General features: G+C 37.4%; 1 protein-coding gene across 8 annotated transcripts in view; it reads right to left on the bottom strand.

The window, feature by feature from the left end:
• St7 (suppression of tumorigenicity 7) overlaps positions 1 to 11,908 on the bottom strand; it is a 315,589-nt gene that overhangs the window by 39,667 nt on the left and 264,014 nt on the right. The gene's annotated exons all lie outside the window — the stretch shown is intronic.

Here is an 11,908-nt window from a genome sequence, read left to right on the forward strand (position 1 = left end):
ATTCAACAGGGATATACCAAATGGATGAAGAAAAATCCCTAAATTTAAAATACTCTACACAGTTAAATAAATTATTCTTTAGCAGTCAGATTTAAACTAAATTTCCTTTGAATTAAATTTCAAGAAATAAGCCAAGCACAGTGGCACATGTCTGTAATTCTAGCAACCTGGAGATCCCAAATTTGAGGTTAACAGGGAGACACTGTCTCAAATAAATAAATAGATAAACAAACAAACAAATAAATAAATAAAGGGGCCGGGGATGTAATCCAATGTGAAGGCCCTGGGTTCACTCCCCAGTACCACCAAATATGTAGATATTTTTTTTTCAAAAAGTTTAAATAAATGCAGTTTATATAGTGATTGCTAAAAGTATAAAAGTCAAGGATCTATACATACATATAAAATAATTTTCAAGGATATATATGTATACATAAAATCGTTAGGAAAGAATACAATTTTCGTTCATTCAAATCTATGATAAATTCCTTTTCATGTAAAGCCTAATTTGTCAGCCAAAAAAAAAAAATGTTTCTTTCAGCTTTACAGAAAATTTAAAATGGAAGAGGAGGAGCAAGTATGAGATTCAGGCGAGTTTACAAACAAAGGTATATGATACAATGCAGATAAACTCAGAGAGGGCAGGCCCTTTGAGGGAAATATCTGCATTTAAATTATAATTCCATACTCTCCAGAATGAGATGAGTATTTCCTTGTCACTTGTAACCAAACTTGTAACACAGGAATACATTCTTAATTCAGAACAGGTAGAATTATGCCACTTGTAGGTGCTACAAAATTTTCCTCTACACTAGAGTGACTCTTAACACCTGGCATGCCCTGCAGGTTTCTTTGCAGAGCTATTTTCAACCTAGAAAGGACTGTATTACGTTAGGCCTGAAAAAGGAAAGTTCCATGAGATAGCTCCAAAAGACTATAATTTCCCTAAAGAAAACTAACCCTAACAAATATTTACTATCAATTCTAGCCTGAGAAATTTCTCTTTGACAGAAATTTTAATGATATTGATCAAATTCAAACATTGAGAGAAAGTGCTAAAACTCAGGACTGAGACCAGATCTTGAGCCCAACTGCCTATTTATTTTCAGCTGATCCTTGTCTCATACATAATGGGGTGAACTGTGTTTTATTATCGTGAGTCTGGTTATCAGCAAGAGGGCACGGTACAGCGGCCATCTCTAGCCTGTCTGTCTTGATATGTCAGGAACTATATAGGTAGGCAAACTACCAGTGATGACAACACCCCAAGGAAATAATGATGTTTTCTCCCAAGATTTCAGAACTGAAAAGCATCTTTTATCGGTGGTTAGGGTCAGACATGCGTCATCTGACCACCAGCCTCTACTTGTGAGAAGGTGTCCCCAGTTTGTGATCATCCATCTAATACTACACAAACCACCTCTAAATCAGCCTCTTGGGAAATGGCCCTTTAGGCTGAAGTGGCCCTCCATCTGGCAATCAGCTGCTAGATACTATAATAGTTCTTTTCAACCACTGACTTGCCTCCAAACTGCCCCCACACAAAGCAGAGAGACCAAGCCTTTGTGTGGTAACAACACCAGCACAGAACTTAAAAGGCAAAGCTGTCTTTCTAATGCAGGTCTTGTAAACTATATTTAAGCAAAATTTCACCACCATATACCTATACAAACTGTGTGTTTATGACTAAGAAGGAAAGACTCTTAGACCTGGAGATTTGTGTTGTTATCCTCCTAACGCCCGAAGAGTGCCTTCTAGCATAGGAAATCAATACAGGAAACAAGTATCTTGTTTTCTAGGTCTACCTGAGAAATGTTATTGGAAGCATAAAATAGTAGATAATACACATACTACTTAAAAGTTCAGGCTTTCTGAAAAGTTTAGACTTTTAAAGGCTTATTTAATCCTTGTTCCCACCCCTTCTGGTTCCTTCTGTGTCCAGTTGGCACCGTTTGTGGTGTGGGGACCAAATAAAAGTTCAAGGGAAGTGTTGGGGCTCAACACAACAATTATGGTCACTTGAGGGGTCAGCATAAGGGAGAGCCTCACATGATAAACTCAAAACTTTTGTTAAGGACTTAGCTTCTCAGTGAGAGAGATCAAATTGTATTTTGATGATTCCTTTTAATTTAAAAAAAGGGACATTTTCAACCACCGGGGAATTCAGAAAAAGATACAACTAAGGTGTTTCAGCAAAGGACTACAGATGCAAAATCACAGAAGATCTTTAATCCAGAGCCATGCTTTCTACTCTCACCCATCAGACAGAACATTCACAGCTAGAAAACGGTAACTGAAATCAGCTACATTCGGCCACTGTCGTATTTTCTCCATTTAAGTTTTCAATCCTAATCCTTTATTGTGTATAAATTAAGTGGCATATGTGCATAATGTTTAGAAGTTTAAAAGTAAACAAAACAAATTGTAAGTAATATCTAATGGAGGTAAGGAGAAAGGGAGCTCTATAAAAACACCGCATTCCTCCACAGTGCCATGACTGTGACATCTGTTTACCTTTTATGCTAGACTGTTACTTCGTGTTCACTACAGAACATGTTTAAAACACTTAAATATTCTTACATGACTTGCTTATTTAGATATTTTCAATGGCTTTCTGTCAACTCTAAAAAAAATACATCTTCTTGTTAATGGCAATTTGGCTCTAAGAGGGGTAAACCACTCTAAAGAAACTGATACTAATTTCCCTTCACGAGGAGCATCTTGTCAAAATAAGGTCTTGGTTTACAACTTTCATTTTTTTAAAATGGCTCTTGTCTTCCTGCAGAGAAGTCTGACAATGTAAATTGAAAGCTAACATTTTGCCTAGAATATTCTAAGGAAATAACCATGAATCTGTGCAAAAGTTGCCCATCACTTTGCTTCTAGTGACTAAAAATGAAAGAGCCTAAATGTCCAGCCATAGCCAGTGAGTTAAGGTGCTACACATTCATAGTGTACAATTTCATGTAGCCTTTACATTACTTGGCGGGCACAAGTGAATGATCTGGCAGAAAAGTACATATATAAATAAGTAAAGAAGCCGGGCATGGTGGCACACAACTGGTATCCCAGCATTTGGGAGGCTGAGGCAGGAGGATCGCTGTGAGTTCAAGACCAGCCTGGGCCACATAGTGAGTTCCAGGTCAGTCTCAACTACATAGTGAGACCCTGTCTCAAAATAACAACAACAAAAAAAACAAAACAAAACAAATAATAATAAGTAAGGAAAGTTTATAAAAAGTGTGAATATTCATTTTGGAAGCACTTACATAGAAAGAGATAAAAAAAGATCAGAATAATATAGACCAACTATTGATAGTGTTTCTCTGGTTGGTAGGATTATAGCCAATTTTTTCTGCTACTTTTCTCTATTTCCAAAGCTCTCCATGGTATACATGTAATAACGAACTTTTCAAAGGATAACAAGGATGCAGCAGGGAAGAAGTCCGTTCCTCAAAATATCTGAAACAAGTCCATAGGCAAAAGGCATCGGTGCGGTCGGACACAGGAAGCACAAAGACATCGAGTGCTAGGAGCCCGCAGCTCTGTCGGACGTACAGTCTTTAAACAGCCCTGAGAAAGCTAGCGTGTGCCTTTGCAATATGCCTGGTACAGGACATCACCTCATTAACATATTTTAATCTAATAACGGCCTAAAATTCAAATCAGGTACAGAAACTTCTATTTTGGCTCACTTTTAGGAAAAGTCATATACTCATGAGAAAAACACTAAAAATTACTGTAAGCAGCTTTCCCCACGAGCCCTGCTCTTTCATTCCTGTCTCTCTGAAGAGGCTGAGACTTAGTTGTTATTGCTCAGTACAAACTTATACTTATTATTTTGCTTTAACTTATTAAAGTATCACAAGAATTTGTCAAAATAGCACAGTCTCAGCTTCCTGAGATGACATCGTATAAAAACTGTAACATAAGATGAAAACATAAGAAATTAATATTGGTCCTATAGACCTTCTTTTTCACCATTTTTGACATATGTTTAAGTGTGCATCTTTTATTCCATATCTAGATTTATGCAACCACCACCACCATCAAGATCTGGGACTGCTCCATCACCACAGAGAAGCTTCCTGAGCCAGTCCTTTCTATCTGCACCCTCTCTGTACTTCACATATGGCGGCCCCTGGTGACACTAATTCGTTCTCCATAGTTTTGTCTGCCCACTGTGATTCATGCTTTTATCACTAAAAAAATGGATCAAATGATATGATGAAAAAAGTGGCTATCCGGTAGTGATAAAAACGGTAATATCTAAAATTTTCAGCAGAACTAAACAGCAAATCGCCCGCTGCCCAATATTGCCTGTAATTTGTGCAGATATTTTATTTTGAGGAAGAGATGCAAAAATTATTCTAAGTAAAACATCTAGTTTTGTATGAATAGGCCATACATCTACAGTACCTTTATGCCTTTTGTAAGTGGCATTTAGCCATCATTACCCAAAAGTCCTTTTAAGAACTAGAAGCCAATGGGGCAGCGTATGCCTGTAATCCCAGCACTTGGGAGGGAGGCTGAGGCAGAATGATCACTGCAAGTCTGAGGTCAGCCCGGGCTACCTATTGAATCAGGGCCAGGCCAAACTGAAAAAAAAAAGAATTATAAATTCAGTTGAGCTGGAAATACAGTTCAGTGGGTACAGTGTGCTTAGCATGGGCAAAGCCCTAAGGTTCAATCTCTAGCATCAGAAGACAGAGAGAGAGAAAGAAAAATAAAATAGAATTCTAGGAGGAAATAAAAATAAAATGAGCTAGAATATAATTTTATTACTCACTGCAGAAACAAGGAACACTATGGTTTTCACTTAAAGCTAGACTGCATGAATATGTTTAATTTTCCTTCTACTTTTTTGCCATCTTATCTTCATATAAGTCCTTTTCTGAAAGGGGAAGAAATTTCTCCAAATGTGTTAGGCATGCAAAATCAAACTGTCATGAAAGTCTTTCATTAAAATCTACAAGCCTGGATGTCATACAAATGGAATCAGAGTAAGAACTCTTTTGGGTCTGGCTTCTTTCACTCAGCACGATACCAAGATCCATCTGTGTAACAGAGTGTAGTAGTAATACATCATTATTTTTCATTGCTGAGCACTACTTCATTCTGTCAATAATACTACCTGTTTATTTCTTTATAGCCTTAGGCTATTATGAATATGGTTGCTGTGGTATTCTTGTGCAAGCTTTAAAAACCCTATTTCTTTAGGATATATAACTGGAAATGGGATTGGTGGACCAGAAGGTGGATGTTTAACTTCACTGGAAACTGCTTAGCAGTATCCCAAAGTGGTTGCATGAAATCTACAAACCTAATATTTGATAACAGAGATATAGAAGATGGTTAATTCTGGGCTGGAGGGCGGTTACTGGCTAGCAAAGGGTATGAGGCAACCTTACGAGGTAGTGGAAAGTTCTGTTTCATTCTAGGTTGGTGGTCACATGGGTATATTTATAAGTAAAAAGTCATTCTTCTCTATGCTTACTATTTATACATGTTACATTCTATGTATAATTTATACTTCAATATAAATATTCAATAAATGAAAAAATCCTATAGTCTTGTGGTTACCTGAAGCTATACTTTCTTAGCAATCTAATTAATCTAAAATAAAATCGTATTTTATTTGCCTTCTATCATTCTCTCACTCCATTCTATAAATCACTAATTTTGCCTTCCATAACAAAACAGAATCAGATGATTTCTTATGTTAGTCTTTCAAGCATTAAGATAGCTAAAATATCTCCTCTATGCTAATCTTTTCCAAGATTAATATTTATAGTCCCTCACTTGACATATTCTTCAGAACTTCTTACCTTTTTTTGTTACTGGGCAACGGGTAATTTTAAAAAGTAAGAATTAGAAATGAAAATCCTCTAAATTCCCAAGACACGATCAGTAGAGCTCAAGGGAAACGTGCAGCCTGAGGTGCTACGACCACTACAACTTTCTGAATACCAGCTAGGATGCCCTGGATGGGCCACTGGGACTCCTTATTTGTTCCCATGATTGTGTGGCCAACAAAACCCCTCAAGATTCCATTCAAAGTGGTTTCAGCCAAAGGTAGTTCTTTCCTCCATCACACAGGCCATTGGAATGTTCTGAAATTTTGAAAACTCAGAAGCAAGATTTCAATTGGACTTCATTAACTCTAAAATTTTCATGTTATCTTACTGATTCCGGGTCCCAGCCACATCTTTGCTCCCTCCATACGCATCATAAGCACACCTTCCCTCATGCGATCATTACCATCAGCAAAACCACTGCTGCCATCTATGGAGGATTGAATGAAAAGCACTGACATTAAATCATTTAAACACATTATCTTATTTAATCCAGAAGAACCCTCTCAGGAGCTGTTTAGGGAAAATGAGGTGCAGAATGATTAAGAAATATGCTGATGATACGTAGCTATAGAATAAATATGAGCCATCTCTAGCACAATAGGATTTATAATTGGATTGCACTGTCTCTAATGCCTGATTTTGTGGTAAAGATTGACAAAGTCAATTTCAAGGAGAAAATATAGGAAGGGGATTCTAGAGATCACCATCAATTTGAAGTTTTCTGCAATGACATATATGCAACCATTTGTTTACTAGATATAGTGGCTCCACTGTTCCATGTCACCTAAAGGGATAGCGTAAAACACTATCAAATGTTTTATTTAAGTAAAGATATAAATAGCTCTATGGCATCCCTCCAATTTAGAAAAGTGTAGGGAAATGATCATTTAAAGTAATAAGATAAACATTTAAATGCTGTTGTACAGACTACAAATATTTTCACATCCACCTTCTCATTTAGCAGCTCTTTAGCAGTTCTTTAGTATATCCATGTTGTATCTTCAATCACTTCTTTCTCTCCTAAATGTTCATAAATGAAGTAATCATTTTGTAGAATTTTTCTGGGATGCATTTACTTACTGAAATTTCAAAACACATCAGAACTATTAAAGGAGACTAAATTAAGTGAATAGTCAGACCTTCTTACTAACTTATGGCATAAACACAGTATTTTCTGCTCCAAATGACACTGAAATAAGATGGATGAAAAGAGCTGGAAAAGGCCCAAGAGGCTAAGATCATCCCCCTCCCAAAATCTTTTTCTTTTTCAGATGAAGAAACACACGCCCAGAGGAGCTGAGATTCTCATTAGCAGTACTGGTCACCAGCAGAACTGACCAGTCCTCCGTGTCCTACCACCAGCTCACAGGGTCGAGTACAGGTTTTGTTTTTCTTTCCCCATCATCATTCTCTTACATTTTCCTTATGATTTTCTTACATTTCCTTTGTCATTTTGCTTGGCAACAGCTTACGCATACATACAAGTCTTGAGACTTTTGCTTCTTCTGGATTTTAACCCCTCTAAATACCTGCTTACAGGTTTTTTGTTGTTGTTTTGTTTTTGGTACTGGGAATTGAACTCAGGGACTTGTGCTCACCAGGCAGGCTCTGTGCCACTGAGCTACATTCCAGTCCCTCTTTACAGGTTGATACTCACTTGTATGGACTTATTTAGCTATCTGTCATTCAGATCTTTTCACACACTGTACTCATTTGTGTTTCCTTTGCATCTTTCTCCATTGGTAGTGGTTATAATTTTATCTTTCAGTGTCTCACCTCCTTCCTAAACCATTTCCTACCTTAAAAAGATTTCCAGCCTGGGTGGGTAACACATGCCCGAAAGTACCACTACCGAGGGAGGCTGAAGCAGCAGAACTGCAAGTTTGAAGCCAGCCTAGGGAACTTGGTCAGTTTCTCATCTCAAAAACAAAAACAAAAAACTTCATATCTTATGCCAAAGAGTATCAGCACAAAGTAAGATATGTTTATTAAATCTCCATTTATCAGCTCACATTTTTTTCTGAATTAAACAAAGAACGTAGCTTTGGATTTTTGTTTTTATACTCACAAAACATATCTATGCCTCATATTCATTTCTTTTACTATTATTATTAGTCTCCTTTGCATAGGGTTCTTCCTGTTATGAAATGCAGGGCATTACTCTGATGTGTTGTTACTCTAGTAGTCATTAAAGTGTCAGCAAGGTATGCATTTATCAAACGCTTTTAGCAAATGAGACTTACAGATCTACCTATGGAAGCATTCACATTCTGTACTCCACTGTCTCCAAATTTAATCTTGAATGTATAGATGGACCCTCCAGCTAGTCCCACACTCCCTTTTTCTCATAGCATTGTTACAAGGTAGGTGTTGATGAGCTACATGACTGCCACAGCCTCTCCAGGGTCTTTTCAGTTACACTCACTGGAAAGGTGATGTGAGGGTTATGCTTGGTGTACAACAGCCTCAATTTTCTGTATTAAGAGATTACCAGAAAGTAAATTAAATTAGTACAGTAGTGGAAAAACAAAACAAAAACAAAACTGTACTGGGATTCCTATTGTTTAAAGAAGAAAACCCAAATTCTACTCCTTTATTCTAGTGTTTGGAAAATGTTACAAATACGCCCCCACCCCTGCCGCACTATAAGATAGAAGAGAACAGTCACACAGTTCATCTCTAAACCACCTCAAGACAGCCAGGGGCAGACTGTGAACCTATCCTCCATGCCTATGTCCCTCTCACTACACTGTGCCGGAAGGCGGAGCTTTCCTCTGTGGAAACTGCCTGCAGGTCTCTCAGAGGCCTCTGGAATAAAACCCAACATGAGGTCTGGCCCTTCCCATCCCATCTCACATAACCTTCTACCCCTTCCTGCCCCCTACCTCTGTGCCTCTGTTCTGTGAGGTACAGGAGTCCCTCACCTAAGCCACATCATTCGTGCCCCTGGACCTTCCACTATGTTCTCTCTGGCTCAAGTACCTTCACTGTCTGGTTCTGCTCAGATACGACCTCCTCCAGGAACGTTTTCCCCACTGCCCTTGCTTCCCTCCATCTTGAGTCAAGGTCTATCATAGTCCCTATAATTTATAGCAATTATTTGTTCCTTTATTTTCTTCTGCTGCTTTCAGGGTATACTTTCAGTATAAAAGCTGTGTTTCTTCATCACTCTGTACCCTCAACACAAAACAATGTCTAAGATATAGTGTCCTGTATTAGTTGAAAGAAATACTAAATTGATTTGATAATATTAAATCTCTTGACATCAGCTTCCCTAGATTTGGTAACATTTAATTTAATTTAGCTCCTGGAAGCTAAAAGTGACTAGTGTGGATGGGTGTTTTTAGGAGTCAGAAATGTATTACTTCTCAACATGTGTTTGTTTACTAAATTTACCTTTGCTTGTGGAATTCCAGCGTAATGCACACAATTGTGTTGGTACTCTAATCTAGATGTCTATTTGAAACAGCGATAGAATGAAAAAGTGAGGCAGAAATTTTTAAAAAGTAAAAGCTAAAATGAGGTTGAAGAAAAGTAGAAGTCTTCAGTTAGAAACAAAGAAGGCAAGCCACACCTCGCCTGGCTCCTTAATGACCCTTTATTGGAATGATGTTGCTGAAAGAAAAGGTCATCTTAGGGAGAATGACTCTTGAATTTTCAAAAGTCAGAAATGGCTCATAATAAAAAAAATTCAACGCAATAATTCTGGAACAAAAACTCATAAGGCAAAACTTTAGGTAGGATAAAACAATTTTCCATGTAATCTTTTTTTTTGTTGTTCATATGCCAAATATTGGCGATCAAGATGTAGTTTAAAAGGGATCATTACTGTTCTACACAAAAGGTAGGCTGAGTGAGGGTTCATTTTTGCATCTATTATTCTGAAATATTTTCAAGAGTAGCATGTAGCAGAGAAATAAATTCAAAACTGCTGGACAATGAGGGCACTGTGTCATACTGACATCTCGATCCACCAACTCACTCACTGAGTCACAGATGTTCCCTGTATACATGGGTTACAGACTCAGAGAACACAGGGCTTGCTCTCAGAGACTTTTCTTCCTCTACGCTGTCCATAGCATGTTTCAAACAGATCCACTGAATACTTATGCATCTTCAAACACATCACTTGTATTTGCATGTGTGTGTGTATACCTATTTTTAACATCTTTCTCTCATAAAGTGAAAACAGAATAATTCACATTCATCTCTGAATTCAGAAGCACCTAAAGGCATCTTTGACATAATAAAGATTTGATAGATCCTTGATGGAGTAATTTGAAACAATCATCCTATTGGTTCTCTGTAATCCTTTAATATTATTAAGTGCCAAATATAGACTGAGCATCCCTAATCTGAAAATCCAAAATCTAAAATACCCCCAAATCCAAAAGTTTTAAAAGCATTATTCAAAAAGTGTTGGGTTTTGAAGCATTTCCAATTTCAGATTTTTAGATCAGGGATACTCAGCTATGCAAATATTTGTTTAAAAAATCTCCAAAACTGGAAACACTTCCGGTCCCAAACATTTTGGAAAGGGGTACTCAACATGTATATCTTTTCTTGGACAGGCAACAAGTTGATACCTCTACCAGATATTTTTGAAGTTCTTATTAATTCAACACATATGACCTTCATAGATGCTTTTGGAATCATAAGCCAACGGGGGGGAAAAATTGGAAGCAAATAAACAGAAAAAGCAGTCCATTTCTTCTTCATAACCTGTTTACAGATTGTGATGTGTTCCATTACATGATGCTGTCCTCCAAAAGAACATCTCAGTAAAATTTCCATCTATTCCTACTCATGATATGATGGAAACACAGAATTCCATCCTTAGGAATTTTGTTGTTGTTGGTTTCAGACAGTGTGAGATCTTTTTGCTCCACCTTCAAAAAGCCAATCCAAGGGCCTCTTTCAACCAAAGGAAAAAGTTCACTGAAGAAATAAAAGGATTGATACACAAGATCCTCAAGAAAAAATGTGCCACCTGGGATTTCAATGATTTAATCGGGAAATTCTACATGACTTCAGTAATTTTGGGCAGGGGGAACAACAGGCAACATGCATTCAACTACACCCAGAAAAATTAATCTTATGCTACAAAGCCAAACACCAGATGTTATTTGCAACTTTTGGACTGAATTTCCCCAGAAGGTCTGTCAGAGGGCCCTTTTGTAGCTGTATCTTGGAACCAAGCATGGCAGTTTCCATGACAGTAATGGTTAGCTGGGGAGGAATGTTACATTGGTAAATTATGATAGCTAGGCAATAAGGATTACTAAAACCAACATAAATTTAGAGGGTTTAGGCATATGCCAACTATGTGAATTAGTGATGTATGCATTCATAAAAAGGTCTTCTCCATTTTCAGAGCCAGAAATTTTACATGCATGTGGTCTTCACTGTAATAATACCTATTATCAGAACTGCTCAGGGTATTTATAGTCCATCACCTAAAAAAGAAGTTGTAAAGAAATTCTTTAAGGGTAATTATATGTTGAAACTATCAGAGAATGAGTCTTTTTTTGATACTTTTTTCCAGAGACAGCATGTGGTTATATATTTAAAAATTAGTAAACTTTGTTCATTGCCTAATGCCTTGGAATAAGGGCAAATTATTCAACTATCATCACAGTTCTTTGAAATAGTTGCCTGATTTTGGTTAGTCTGTTTCCATTTATGTTTGAAGAATAAACAAGAACATAGGGATTGGTATGTCAGGAGGACCAGTGTTACAGCTTGTTATCTAGATGTCCCTCTAAAGACTCATGTGGTCACAGGTGAGCTTTTCAGAGGTGGCTGGATCTAAACTGTGATGCTGGGATTAAGGGTGTGAGGCTGGGATTGATTCAAGGTGCAATGCTAGGATTAAGGCACTCCACCCTGGGTGTGAGTGCTACCCAGCCTAAGGGTAGGTAGCCTGGATAGAATATAAGGGACTGAAAGAAAGCTGCTGTTGTTGTCACTTGCTCCTGCTGCCTCCTTCCTGGTTTTTGTTTGTTTGTTTGTTTGTTTGTTTTGTTTCTTTTTTTTTTTTTTTTTTTTTT

Source organism: Fukomys damarensis, unplaced genomic scaffold, assembly GCF_012274545.1.
Source record: "Fukomys damarensis isolate Sample0158 unplaced genomic scaffold, DMR_v1.0_HiC HiC_scaffold_4, whole genome shotgun sequence".
Lineage (NCBI taxonomy): Eukaryota > Metazoa > Chordata > Mammalia > Rodentia > Bathyergidae > Fukomys > Fukomys damarensis.